The 15,016-nt window shown below is 40.9% G+C and overlaps 1 protein-coding gene across 4 annotated transcripts in view; it reads right to left on the reverse strand.

The window, feature by feature from the left end:
• The window catches only part of FAM168A (family with sequence similarity 168 member A), a 202,420-nt gene extending 194,163 nt beyond the window's left edge, over window positions 1–8,257 (reverse strand). For 3 of the 4 annotated variants that reach the window (XM_070803870.1, XM_070803869.1, XM_070803868.1), the window contains exon 1: window positions 7,887–8,257. The gene's annotated coding sequence lies outside the window, so the exon portion shown is untranslated. The remainder of the gene's footprint in view (window positions 1–7,886) is intronic. The other variant, XM_019975031.2, reaches the window with a different exon arrangement.
• Window positions 8,258–15,016: the final 6,759 nt, after the last annotated feature.

Below are 15,016 nucleotides of genomic sequence, written 5' to 3' on the forward strand. Positions count from 1 at the left end.
AGAAAAGAAAACTAGGATATGTATAAAAAGTTACAACACAGAGACTAGAAAATGAGCATCAGCAGAAACTATCAAGCTTGAAGGACATGATCAGAAGCCAAATCAAGATTATAATCTCTAGTCAGCCAGGGATTGAACCTTCTGTGAAAAATAGATCACCCTAGGGTTCCTTCAAAATGTCTGCATCTAAGAAACAACACAATTTATATCATCATAAAAACAGACATATTCTGAAAGGCACATCCAGACACCTGCATAAACTGAGAAAGGTGGGGAAGTTGTACTGGAATTTTACAAACCAAGGTGTTTTCAAAGCATCTTTATACAGAAATCGATGGCCCATTTAACAAAATGTCAAACTTTTAGATGAACAGAATACTTTGACAAAAAAGACTCTGTACAATTATTTTTCATACTAAAATGCATAATTGCCTAAAGGAACTAAATTTTATAATAAACAAAACATGAAAATTGAGCTCACTTTAGTCTCTAAGCTCTTCAATATTCTACAACTTTAAGGGACTTCCCTGGCAGTCCAGGGCTAAAACTCTGTACTTCCACTGCAGGAGGCACAGGTTCTAACCCTGGTCAGGGAACTAAGATCCTGCATGCCATGTGGTAGGGCCAAAAAAATAAAAATTTTACAACTTTTAAGCCTGATTTCTGATAACATACCAGGGATTGTCAAGCTACGGCACACCCACAGCCTGTTTTTGTACAGCCTATTAACTAAGAATGAAACATAGGAGGAGGAAAGAAGGGAGATGTGGAGAGGAAAGAGAAGGAGGAGAAAAAAATAACAGAGACTGTATGTGGCCCACAAAGCCTAAAATATTTTATAGAAGCATTTGCTAACCACTGAGCACATCTTGCTGTCTTCCACTTTTGAAACCTGTGTTATATATCATTATTACCAAAGCCTTTATCAATCCAATTAAGTTCTAAATTACACTGTAAATAAATAAAAATTTACATCTGGAAAAACACCTATCATCTTACTCATTAGAATATCATATTATTGGTTTGTCATCTCTTCTATGTTCAGTTCAAAAATTAATCATTCACTACTTACAAGGCACCCTCCAGGAGCAAGGACTATAAAGATGACTAGAACACAGTCCCTGCTCCCAAGAAACTTACAGTTAAGTGAAGGGGCAGACAGAAACAGTCAATTTTCCTGAAACAGCCCAAGTACTGTAACAGGGGCACACACTGGGTGCTCCTTGTGAACTTATGACAAACTTTAAGGATGCTGAAAGAACCCAGAGGGATGAATAAAAGGAGAAACAGCATGAGCAAAGGTGTAAAACTGTAAAACATCTGTATAAACTACATACTGCTCAGTGTTACCAGTGAAGTACATCGGGACAGGTCATAACAGAAGGCATAATATGTCATGCTAAGGAGCTTAGACTTCAGAGCCAATGAAGGGACTGAAGCAAGGGAATGATGTGGACATTCTGCTGCTGAGAGGAAGACAGGTTTACTATTGCACATGGATGATACAAAAACAAGTTAGGAGGCTACTGTCCTTGTACAGGCAAGATTAAGAGCTGAACTAAGGTGACAGTAGTAAAGGGGAGATGAATTTCAGGAATATTTAGGAGGATTTATTTGGGGCTACAGGATAAGGGACAAGAAAAGACTAATAGCACAGATTCATATCTTGAATGGCTGGATGGACAGCAGTGCCTTTAAGTTAGGACAAAACTACAGGAAGGGATGATTTTAACTTTTAGGGGAGATAAAAAGGGAGAAGTCAGAAGTAGATGGGGAAAATGAGTTCTGTTTTGGACCTACTGAATTTAAGGATCATCAAAATGTAGGCTGTCAATAGCAAGTGAGATATACAAGTCGAGATCAGGAAAGATGTTTGAGCTGGAGACAGAAATTTTGACAGTCATCAGCATACGATAGCAGTTAAAGCCAATAGAATGGGCAAGACTACTCAAAGAAAGAATTTTAAAAAGTCCAGTGAGCCAAGATCCATGGGGTTGCAAAGAGTCAAACACGACTGAGCAACTTTCACTTTACATGCTAGAAAGCTGTACTATTACACATTGCAGGCAGATTCTTTACCATCTGAGCCACCAAGGAAGCACTTCTCATCTCATATAATCCATTAAATAACCCAACAACTGAATATTATCTTTTACATATGCACAAATGATCCATCTCACTGTACTCTATCTCTGTAATAAGTTACAGGTAGAAAACTAAGAGGGAAACGACTGTATTTGTCAGGATAGTGGAAAACATACATTGCACACCACATTCTCCACTTCAAAAAGTCTCAACTGTTCCATTTTGAGCAAGCCAGCAGTTAACGTAGAACCAGGTCCCATAAACTCACTAGGAGAAAGGTCTCTAACAGCCTCTCTGTCCCACTGTATCTAACAATCTTCAAGTTTTAAGGGAGAAACTGTGAACTGCTCTTCATGTACTCCTCCTCCACTAGGAGAAGAACCCTTCAGAAAGGCAATAAACCAAATTTGACAAGCTTTTCACCTCTGTGTGGGTGCCTGATTTCAGTTTTGTAAACTAGAGGGGAAAAAAAAAAATTAACATTTATATTATCCTTCACAGTTTAAAGAGTATTTTCACATTTATTATCTCATTTGAGACCCATTTTACAGGTGAGTAAACTGAAGCTCCAACTGATTACTAATGAATTTGGATTTCACATCTCTTATACAAAAAATTCTTGGTATTTAGGCTGCTTAGGTTGCTAAGCTTCTGATATGTATAAGGATTTCCTATTCATGGTATGCTCTGTACATCAGATGACAGACCTTCCTGAACAATCAGGTGAGGACCAATGTACCAGGTTGCCTTTTTGCAAAAAGATGCACAAAAATTCGGATCAGAGGAGAGTTAAGTGACTTGCAAAAACACGACATGACGTTCTAAGTCGGTATTACAAAGAATCAGTATGTAGTAAATCTAAGATGCTGTTCTTTCACAGCTCACAAAGGTTGCTACTACCCACTCCCATTCCTATTTCCAAGTCTGACTGACCCATATCTGGATAATCCATAAATGTAAACTGGTTTCTCTTGCCATCTAGACTACCCATATAGGTATGTGTGTGCATATTTACAGGAAGTTACTGAAGAATATACATTTTTAAATATGTATATATAATATACATGGGCTTCCCTGGAGGCTCAGATGGTAGAGACTCCACCTGCATGCGAGAGACCCAGGTTCCATCCCTGAGTTGGGAAGATCCCCTGTAGGAGGACATGACAACCCACTCCAGAATTCCTGCAAGAATCCCACAGACAGAGAAGCCTGGCGGGCTACAGTCGATGGGGTCACAAAGAGTTGGACACAACTGAGCAGCTAAGCACATATAATATACATACAAAGAAGAAATGCTGCTGAGTAAAGGGACTACAGACAATAATTTTGCTTCCTTTTACTTTTTTATAACTTCCAATTTCTATCATGAGCATGTTATTTTAATTAATGGTGGAAGAAATAAAGCTCTTTTAAAATTAAAAAATAAGGATAATAAATAAGAATAAAGCAAGCTACAGAAAAATACTTACACATTTTTCTATTTATATAAAGTTGTAAAGGTATAAAATATACTGTTTAGGATACATATTTGTTTCGTAAAATTATTTTTAAAAGGGAATGATTCACACAAAATTCAGCAAAGTGGTAGTTACTTCTGAGGGAGAAGGAAGGAAAGGAATCAATCATAAGAAGCTTTAAAGATACTAAAAATCTCCTTTTAAGCTGAGTAGCAAAAACTGAGGCCTTCAATTTGCTATCAGTCTTTAAATTGAAGATTTATATTACACAAACTTTTATACATATGATTTATTTCACAATTTGAAAAGAAGATATAAACAGGATTGAAGAATAAGAACTTCAGGTCTAAAACCCAAACTCTTCCACTTACAGTATAATCTTAAGTATTAAGACCAGTTTTTACTCTTCTCAGAGCAGTTTTTCTTATTTTATATGAGAAAGCTAACACTTAACATATGTTTAGTACTTTACTGTTTAAAGTTCCTAGACTATAGAACCAATATGCAAACATGTATATGTAGATAAACTGAGATAATAATACAAAGTAATACCTCCTTAATAAATAATAGAACATAAATAACATAAATAACTAAGAACTCAATGGTAGGACACAAGAGGCTATTCACATTCTAGTCTTTTCCTGTCTAATAATAATAGCAACAACTAATACTTTTTAATGTGTACTATATAACACACTGTATTAAATGCTTTCCATGGATTAGTTTAATTCTCCAGACAACCTGTGAGATTAGTCCTCTTATGCCCATTTTACAGATGAGACCATTGTGCCCAAGGTCACACTGCTAGTAAATGGTGGACAGACTTCAGAATCCACACTCTTGACCACCATATTAGTTTTGCCTCACTTTTCTAACTTTTTTTTTTTTTTTAACTGCACCTTGCAGCATTCAGGATCTTAGCTCCCTGACCAGGGATCAAACCCATGTCCCCTGCATTGCGAGTGTGGAGTCTTAACCACTGGACCACCAGGGAAGTCCCTTCTCACCACATTTAAATCATCTATGTCTCCTATGACACTGAAAGCTCCTTGACAACTGTTTTTTTGTTCATTTTCATTTGCCCCTGGCACTTAGCAGGCAATAAGTAAATAAATAGTGAACAAATATTTCACATATGTGCAATGTTTTCAGGACATAAAGTTATTTCAGGACATGAACTGATTTGTTCCCCTAGACAGCCTTCTGAAGTGTTAGTTTTTTAAATTTTTACCATTTTTAATTGTATTTAATTGTAAAATTTAGTGGCAGTAAGTACATTCACAATGTTGTTTAAACATTACCACTAAGATAAAAAGTTTTTAATAACTTTACTGAAATTATTCAGCTATCAAGTGGTAGAAAGGGAATTTGAAACCAAGACTCTCAACCTCTTAATTCACAAGCTATTCATTCAACCAGTGTACCTGTACACCAATACCTCCACTGCTCCTCTTGCTACCAGAATATTGGAAGAATCAAATGAGGTAAAGATACTAAAACACTTTATATACATTTCTACTGAACAGGTGAACACAGTTATGATAAAAAAAAAAAAAAATCCACCAAGACATTTCTCCCAAGTGATTATTTTCCATTTTGAGCTCTCAAAAGCTACAGCTTTAATATAAATGTCCCACCTCTATATCAAGCCTGCAGATGCACAAAAGCAATGGCTGGACCCCAGAGTAAAGTTATGAGGAGAAACGCTTGCATTAGTTAGATTACACTCTCATCAAATTACCAGTAACTGCTCAAACCTGATTTTCATTGTAACACAGAAAGCTTCCTCATAACAAAACACTTTCAATTCCAACGATTAAGTCCAACCTTCAATCATTCTGTCCATTTCAGAACAACAAAAAAAGATTCTTTATATTGGGTATTTTTATGTGCTCAATTGTGAAAGCCAAGGAAAATGGTTTGTTTACGAGCTAAACTCTGAAGCTTGAACCAAAAACTAGAATTATTTTGATCCCATTGGTGCCAATTTTATCTTTACATCTCTCCCCATTTTCTCCTCAGTCTGAGCACTAATCAACAGCCACTTCATGTTTAACATATCATAGTTAATGCAATTAAGTCCAGAAAACCATTTCCCTAAAGATGTTTCCTCCATTAACATCCCTCTCTACCTTCCAACATCACTATTCTGCCATAAGAATGAGCATATCATTAAGTTTTAAATAAAATCTCTGATGAATAGATGGATGTATTATTTTTGTAGTTAATGCAATACGCTTATATCTCCTAATAAATAAAATAAAAATGATTCTATGTTTTTATCTACATCTGACAGAATTCTAACCACCTGAATTCCTTTGGAAGAAAATTCAATCTATAGAAATACAATCCAATTATTTTAAATCTTATCAAGTAATGTCAAAAGAGAATCAAATGAAAAACTCCATCAATAGCAAACCATCTCACCAATGAATATTTATGACTTTTCCATATTTCCTGTCTTCTGTTTAGATAAAGCAGTAGTGCCAAGATTCATCTCAGGATTATTAGCCTGCAATACAATGATGGGCCTAATTGCCTTGCAAACAAGGACACCAATAAATGGAGTCTTCAAGCAATCAATTTTAAGAGGGGGGAAAAAAAGGCGTAAGCTCTTTCTGAATACACGCACGTTGCCTGACTAGGAAATAAATTCAGCCTCATATTTTTCAGTCTCATTCATCAGTTCTCAAGTAAGGAATGTTCCCTTAACTACTTAAGCTCATCAAATCTATTTAATACCAAATTTCAGGACTAATTTTTAAAACACACCTTGGACAGAAAGAGACATCAAACAGAAAGGTATCTATCACATTCCAGTTTCATCTTCTTCACCTTTAGTTATGACAGTGGGTTCTCCCCTCAACTTTCTTTTTAAAATACATGAATAATAGAAGATACCTTCCCTCCTCAATTCTACCTTGACTGAAGCCCCACTCATCTTTACCCTTTGTGATGGTTTACTTCCACATGATACTAATACAAATGAAACAAAGTAACAGCTTAAGAAGTCCTCTAGAAACCAGTCTTTAATGTACCTTCTCCGTCCCCTGCAATGTCCCCCAACCATAGCCTCCAAAGCTGTCCATTTAAGTCCACTCCCAACCCTCTCCTGTCTCTTGGAGGCCATCCCAATCCTTCCTGTCCAGAATCATCCAATCAACCTCCTCCCAATATTGCTTACTGCCCCTCTCCATCCTCCCTGCCCACTCCATACCAATAGCCCCAGGTTTCCCACTCCTTAATTAGCCCCATCTAGCAGCAGCTACCTCACTATCATCACCCACCTCTCCGGTCCTCCTAGTTCATCTCATACATTCTTTCTCCCAAACAGCCTCGGCCACCTTGGCCAAGGGACATCTTCTTCAAGATACCATCCCCCAACCTTGCTCACCACCTGCCACTATTCTTTTGGTGAGTCCAGCCCGGAAGCATCTTCTCTGCCCTCCGCCTCCATCCTGTACACAGGGAGCCACCAGCAGTTCTAACATCACTCTAAATGCCATCCCGCTGTGTTTCCACCCCACCCCACCCCCAATTTCGATCCCTGTTTGCCCATTTGGGGCCTAACTTCTACTAATTTACCCCGTCCTGCCAGCTCCCTCACACTCCCCTCATTAAAAGTCCCACCCCCCCACCAGGTCCTATTACAACTTCCATAAGCACTCCCCAGGAAAACCCCAAATTCTACCTCCTCTGCTCGCCTAACCCACGCTATTCCTTAAGTCTCAACAAATTCCACCACCCCAGATGGCAAGCGCCCACTTCAAGCTCAGGTCTCAACCCATGCCAAAACCCCTCACCCCCAGCTCCTACCTCCTCTATCAGCCTGAGGAAGGTCCACGCCACACTCCAGAATTAACCACCCCCCAGGGTCCTATCCAACTCTGCAGTCGCACTTTCTATTGAAATCAACCCCTTAGCCCGCAACCCGGCCCAGATCCCAAGCTGTCAGTTGCTCCAGGCCAACCCCAAATCCACCATCCTCATTCAGTCCCCTCCCCCATTAGAAGCCATCCCACTCCAGTTTCACCATCCATTTCGCCCCAAACCATCCAAATTCCATCCCAACCCTACAATCCCATACTCCTGTCCCAGGTCGTTTCCATTAAAAGTCCCCTTGCTTCGTCGCTCCCCCCGCAACCTGCTAGTGTCCCACCCTCACCCCACCCCCAGCCCGCGCCTGGACAAGTCTCCCTTGCCAGCCCGCCGTTCCATCGCGACCTTAACCCCCTTCCCCCAACCCGTGAGGGGGTCCGCAGCCCCCATTCTCATTCTCCCCAGTACCACCGGCCCAGGCTCAGCGAGAGCGGAGCGGCGTAGGGTGGGGGTGTATCTCCTCACCGGCGAGCCGCTGCAGGCGAAAACGGCGGCGGCGGCAGCTGAGGCGGCGATGCCCTTGTCTTCTCTGAAGGCTACAGAGGCGACGCTCTCGCTCCGTCGCCCGTGTCCAGTAAGGTGGCGGATGGCGCGCAGGGACCAGGAGCCGCCTCCTCCTCAGCGACTCGGCTCTGAATCCTCTGCAGTAGCCGCCGAGGAGCCCGACGGGTGGGGGCAGGGGACGCTGGGCTGCGGGCGAGGGAGGAGGAGGCTGAGGGAAGGGGCGGGGGGCCGCTGAGAAGGGAGGGGAAGGAGGAGCCGGCGCAGCACCGCGACACGTCCCACAGCCTCAGCTCGCCGGGACCACAACTCCCGGCAAACCCCGCTCCGCCCGGCGCGTCGCCTGCGCCTCCGACCGTACGCCCGAAGCGGAGGGACCGCTCCCTCCTCGGTCACAGACAATGGAGTAAAGCCAACCACCCGCGGGCAGCTTTTGTAGACTCAGAGACCACACAGGAAGGAAGTTAGGTCACCCAGCAGCCCCATCCTCAAGGGACGATATTTGCGGCGTCTCCAACCTCTACGCGCGCGCACACTCCTCCACACACCCTAAGACCTCCTCCCGCTGGACTACATTTCCCAGCATGTCTCACAGCCTCTCGCCCTCTTTCCGGACCCTTCTCAGACCTGGTACTACAGTTCCCAGGGAGTGTGGTCCCTGCGAAATGCTGGGAGATGCAGTTCTCAGTTCTTCCTCCATGTTAAAATAAAGAAGTGAAAGAGAGGGGAAAGGGAAGGAAATATGCCACCCAGCCGAGTACAGGCCTAGATGGGCAAGATCACCTGCGATTCTGTACTCTTCGAAATAACCGTTTACCACTGTCTCGCACCAGAACTAATGCAGCAGCTTCCTTCTGGTCTCCCTGCAAAACTAGACGACTTGGCAGCTTGAGCTCAAATATAAAAAGAGGGTACTTCTTGACCCAGCTCCGTTACTTTTAATAATTTACCTTAAAAAGATAATCAATTTGGAAAAGATGAATGGACAAGGTTGTTATCGCAGGTTGTTGATTATAGTGGGGTAAACGTTAAGTGTCCATCACTAGGAGCTGGTTAAATTATATATACAAACAATGCATTAAACAACTGTTTAAAATAATGATATGGGTCTATTTCTTGACATCAAAAACTATTCACAACTTATTCTCAAATGATAATAGACCATGTTTAGAGTGATCTAATTTATGTGAAACTTGAGACAATATTCTATAAGCATAGAACGATTTCAGTAAAAACGTTCCCCAAAATAGTATCTGTAATAATCTTGGAATAAAGTGTGTCAGATTTAAAGTAATTTTTATCTTCATACTGCCAGAATTGTTTAAAAACAGTACAAACTTTTTAAGCTATAAACTATTTTTTCAAAAAATAAAATTTTCAAATCTAACAACAACCGGTTTTTGCTACCTAAAAGCTTTTCATGGCTTTCTGTTGTCCTCAGGGGTGCTCAGAGAGGAGGACTATCTAGTTTTTCTGGGAGCCCAACATTTCCGCTATTAAAACAAGTAATAGCGGTCATTTACAATTCATAAAAGAATAGTAAGTTAGTAGAGAGGATTTTCTCAATTTTCATTGTCTCTTCTTAAATGTTTCCATCTTCTGGTCTTTCTACACCCATTTTCTCCTTTACTCCTACTCATTGTTGAAACTCAAGCCAAAGTCCTGCCTCCCCAAGAACATATTTTAGAATACTGATTTTCCTTTTATTTGAATTCTTATAACAATGGTTTCTAATCTATGGGCCAGAGATCACTGTTGGGGAGAGGAATGAGGAGGGAGGAATAAAGCTATTGTAAAGGGACTACAAAGCAACACTTCAAGCATTATCTGTGAACCAAATAAAATAAATCTTACACTTAAAAATTGTTTCTGGGACTTCCCTGGCAGTCCAGTGGTTAAGACTCCATGCTGCCACTGCAGGGGGCTTCTGTTGGATCACTGGTTGTGGAACTAAGATCTTAAGTGGCTCTGCTGAAAAAAAAACAATTGTTTCCTTCTTCTATGCCCAGTTCTTCTAGAATATGGAATATGGTATCAGATGACCTCTGACTTAACGTAAATCCTGTATGAAATATGTTACAGCATTTTAGATCTTACGTAATTGTTCCTCACTGTTCTGCAAGAAACACCAGAACATTCCAGCTCCATGAGCTAGCCAACCAGAGAAGCACAGGCCTACCAGAGAAAGCCCAGGTTGTCTGAATCAAAGCTTAATTTGGTCCATAGTCCTGCTGCAGCCAATCTCTTCAGCAGCTTCACCCCACCTAAATCTAATTACACTCCTATGACTTATGACTCATTTTCCCCAAATGCATCCGGCTCTATCTTTTTCAAACTACCTCATTTTTCATCCTATTCTCCCAGCCTTAAAATTCCAAGTCCCCTCCCTGCCCCCAAAATCCTATACCCTCTTCTCCCTTTTCTGAGAATAATAAAAAATGTGCCTATGAAATGTGGGCTGTATCCCTTCCCCTATCTGAGTGTTGCATTGACCATCCCACCTTCTAAACCTGCTTCACTCCTCCTCCTTCTCTTCGCCAACTGGCAGAGAGTGGAGGCTGGGCAGTCAAAATGAAAAGGATTGAGTCTATCCAGCCAGTAAAGCATATCTGAGCTAGGGGAATAGGTATGAGGAAGCTTACCAGATTAGGAATCTGGGAATCAGATTCTAAATTAGACCTTGCCATGAACATGCTGGGTGACCTTTAGTAAGTCCTTTAATTTTTTTTTTCTGAACCTCATGTTTATGTCTATAAATGGCAAGATGATTCCTGGCCTGTCACCTCATAATGTTATTAGGAGAATCCAATAAAACAATGGGTATGAAAGTGCTTTGAAGACTGTAAATTGCCACTTACAGTCCAACCCTTCATCTAATTTGGGAATTCTCTCTCCAAATCCCCACATCTAAGTCGTGGGGACTGTAATGTAAACCTTTTACTCAGAATTATATTATTATTAATGAATTTATTAAAGTATTTAAGGAATTTGTTCTATTAAACCAATTTAATTCCTTGATAAATTTTCTGTATAGCACAGTTAAAACAATTTGACTTTTCTAAATTTTTTTCTAAATTGAAATTTCATAAAGATATATCCTTTTCTATATCAGTTTTGCAAGAAAGATCTGATTCATCTGTTATCTTTTCTCTTTATCAATTTTTACTGATTATTTTTTCAGCTGTCATGAAATTTCTCATCATTATTTGCACCAAGTCCACCTTTTCTCAGGAGCAATTTGAGCCGTTGTCAGTTTTATTTTGTGTTGATTATTTCTACCAAGTGGAACTTTTCCAGGGGTCAACCCTGCAACGTTCAATGTTACCAACAGAGATGGGATCATTCAGTTTGCTTTTCCATCCATAAGAAATTTTTACCACGTGTAGTTTTAGCCATTGTTAGTTTTGTTTTGTGTTATTTCTACCCATCCGATTTTTTTCCTGCACCCTAACCAAAACAAACTCGGACAAAATGATGGTGTCAAAACACTGTCCTTTGCCTGTTACTATCTGATTAACTGAGCCTGTGAAATGGTTTTGTTCCAGCTATGTTAATGAGCTGGCTTTGAGCTCTCTCTTTCTCTCAAAGCACCTCTTTAGGAGCTTTGGCGCACAGTGTGGGCTGGAATATTACTTTAAGAATGTCTCAGAATTGGAGGAAAATGGATGTTAGAGACCATATTAGGAGAACCAATCTTTAATGAGCCAGGTGCTGTGCTGGTGTCTAAGATCCATTTTCTCATTTAATCCTACAGCCTAAAAGTTCCTTCACACACCCATTTTATAGTAGAGGAAATTCAGACCCAGAGAGAGGGAGATATTGGCAAAGTTAAAGATCAGAAACCAGGCCCTGGTTTAATTCTCAGTGCAATTTGAATGTTTGTAAGTTCCAAAGTTACCTAACTTAATTTTCAAATGTTTGCACTTAATCTTGTTTGTTTTTTGTTTTGACTTATCTTGTTAGAAAATTAAAATTTTTGATTTTCACTAGGATACAAAACAACAGAAATAGATCAATATAAACAAAGCATTCTCAAAGAGCTTTTTGTGACAACAAATGAGACCAAGAGTGTGAAAATGTTTTATAAATCACACAACACTGGGCAAATGGAAGTTTCTGCCATTTGTGATGAAGACTGGTATATAAACCTGTTATGCCAGCTTGGAAGAAAGCTAGAAAACTATTAGCATCCTTCTGACATTCAATAGATGAATGTCAAGTGCTCATGCTAATATTTAATTCTAACAGCTAATAATAAGAGAAGGGGGAAGCAGAGAATGAGATGGTTAGATAATCAATGGACATGAGTTTGAGCAAACTCCAGGAGATAGTGAAGGAAAGGGAAGCCTGGCGTGCTGCAGTCCACAGGGTCTCAAAGAGTCAGACACAACTTAGCAACTGAACAACAATGAAGGAATAAGATTGCATCCTGCCTATCTTTTAAGACCCAATTCAGACACCAGGAAGCCTCTCCTGATCTTCCAGTTAAGCTAGGAGCCCGCTGAGCTTTCCCAGCGAGCTCTCACTGGATGTTCATTGTCAATTTACTGCCTTCAAGAACAAGGACCAAGGTGGTCCTGTTCATCTCTGTGGCCCAGAGCTCAGTTTAGCCTGAGGCTCCTCAAGGTAAGGCTCCTGTAAATGGTGGTTGAATTAATGAATGAATCAATCAATTAACATGACAAATATATAGATGCTATAGATAATCAGTTAAAATGACAAGGGAAATACCTTAATGAAGCTGAAAAATTAATGACAAGGGAAAAGTGCACATTAAATAAAATTTAGGGCACAAGAAATCACAAATGAACGTGCAGGAACTGCTGCTGAAGCTCTAGCCCAGCTGCAGCAGTGAGAAAAGAGCCTTGAGGTCCTGGGTTCAAATGCCACTTCAGCCAGGATGGGGTCTCCTCACGGTCCCTTCCCTCCTGCACCTGTTTCCATATCTGGAAAATATCTGACCTTGCAGAACTCCCAGGGTAGATACAAAAGTAATTAAGGTACCAGATGCTTTGCAAGCTATGACAAGCTGACAGAGGTGAGGGTTGTTACTGACAAAGGTTAGAAAAAAATTTGGAAGAAAGTTTACATTTAGGAATATTCTTTTTTTTCCCATTTTTTTTTAAATCGGAGGATAATTGCTTTACAATGTTGTGTTGGTTTCTGCCATACAATAATGTGAATCAGCCATAAGTATACATAGGTCCCCTCTCTCTTGAACCTCCCTCCCACCCTAGGAGGATTGTTTTACGTAAAGTTGCTCAAGCTGATAAACTTAACCACCCCCCCGCAAAAGAAAGCATACCAATTACAGTGCATTGAATTGTGAATTGTGTCTCCCATAAAAGATATGTCCCAAGTTCTAACCTACCTACATACCTGTGACTTTGGCCTCATTTGGTAGGAGGGTCTTGGCAGTAAAGGCAGAATGTGGGGGAATTCCCTGGTGGTCTAGTGGGACTCACACTCCCAATGCAGGGGGCCTGGGTTTGATCCCTGGTCAGGGAACTAGATCCCACATGCCACAACTAAGAGTTCGCATGCTACAGCTAAGACCTGGACAGCCAAATAAATAAATATTGAGGGGGGGAAGAAAGGCAGGATGAAATCAGTTCTGGATTTAGATGGATCCTAAATCCAATGAATGATGTCTTTATAAGAGAAAGGAGAGGCAATCTGAGACGCAGAGATACCAGGGGAAGGCCACGTGAGGACAGAGGCAGAGATTAGGCGTGTAGCCCTAAGCTGAGGCACACACCGAGGCTCGCCAGAAGCCACCAGAAACTAGGAGCCTACTTCACAGCCTCTAGATGGAACCAACGCTGCCAGCACCTTGGTTTCAGACTTCTGGTATCCACAGCTGTGAGAAAATACATTTCTGTTGTTTCAAGCCTCCCAGTTTGGGGCAATTTGTTAAGATACCACTAGGAAACTAATATACCAATTAAAAAACCCACACAGTCAGGTAATTAGTAAATATTTTAAGTACCCCAAATAGATTCAGAGGAGCATATTTTAGGAAATGCTTCTCAGTTTCACTTCATCTGTCATCTCTAACAGCAGCTGTGGAAAACTGGTGTTAACATCCATTGTCTTTGAATCTGTGGCTTTTCTTTTCTTAATCCTTTTTGCACTGTTAATTCTTGCCCTGCCTCCTGTGATGGCTCATACTTTAAATCAATGTGAAGAACTCTGGTGTCATACAAAATACACAGATAAGAGGAGTCCAGACATGGGTTCATAACCCAACTCAGTCACTTAGACGCTATGACATTGGGAAAATCACTTCTCCTTACGGGACCACCAAGTCTTCAATTATAAGATGAAATTCATGGTCTAGCAAAACAAAAAATTCCCTATGTAACCCCCTTGCTCCTTCAGTCCCGGCCCAGCTCCCCTGTGCCCTGCTCTGGTGTCCCCCAGCTCAGCCTCAGGCTTCCAGGATGCACCAGATTCCATTCAGCAGAGGAGAGATGGGTCCTCTCCCCAGCTCTGTGCTGTGCACTCACCTGGACCCCAAGGCAGTCAGGGCTCTTGTACCTGGAGCTTCAGCAAGGGCCCCCCCTCCAGCTTCTGACTTGGCCTTGCTAACCTCTTCCATCAAAGACCATCAGCAAAGCAAGCGCCTTGCACTGCCAAAAGAAATAGGCTGCCCTGCACAGCCACACCTTCGATGGCTGCTCAAGGGCGGGGGCAAGACAGGGGTCACTGGTACTCTAGTCATCAAATTCCATTCTAGACTGCGGTCCCTTGGGAAAATTTATTCCAGTGGAGACCCTTGAATTCTACTGTGGAGGAAGAACTAAGCAGACAGAGAAGGGCCCTATAGGGGGCAGAAGAAGCACACCCTGAGTTCAGGAAAACTGAAATCAGGGGTCCTCTACCTTTTTCATGGGCCTTTTAGGTAGACTGATGAAGCCTATGAACCCCTCTCAAAATAATGATTGTAAGTACATAACATAAATTACATAATATTAAAAAAGAAATACAGTTATCAAAATATTTTAGCATTTAAATCAGCAATATGTTTGTTGACAGATAACAGAATGTCACACACTATTTAATAACTGCCTCAATTTCAAATTTCACAGACA

This window comes from Bos indicus, chromosome 15 (assembly GCF_029378745.1).
Source record: "Bos indicus isolate NIAB-ARS_2022 breed Sahiwal x Tharparkar chromosome 15, NIAB-ARS_B.indTharparkar_mat_pri_1.0, whole genome shotgun sequence".
Classification (NCBI taxonomy): domain Eukaryota; kingdom Metazoa; phylum Chordata; class Mammalia; order Artiodactyla; family Bovidae; genus Bos; species Bos indicus.